We start from the raw sequence: 222 nt of genomic DNA, 5'->3' as shown, positions 1-222 counted from the left end.
TTCGAGTTATCGCGAATTCACTGTAATATGCTTTTCTCGTTTTGCAAAAATGAAAATTTATAACAATTTCTTTCTATAGACTTATACTAAGCACATATAGACAGTATTTAAAGAAAAAATGCAATACTTCACAAATTATGCTAATTTATTCTTAAATTTAGTGACCGTACGGAAACTTTTTTTACCCACTGTATGTTTTGTTTTGAATCTTTGATTTGTTGA

This window comes from Parasteatoda tepidariorum, chromosome 7 (genome assembly GCF_043381705.1).
Source record: "Parasteatoda tepidariorum isolate YZ-2023 chromosome 7, CAS_Ptep_4.0, whole genome shotgun sequence".
Lineage (NCBI taxonomy): Eukaryota > Metazoa > Arthropoda > Arachnida > Araneae > Theridiidae > Parasteatoda > Parasteatoda tepidariorum.
Note: the sequence above shows the minus strand (reverse complement) of the source record.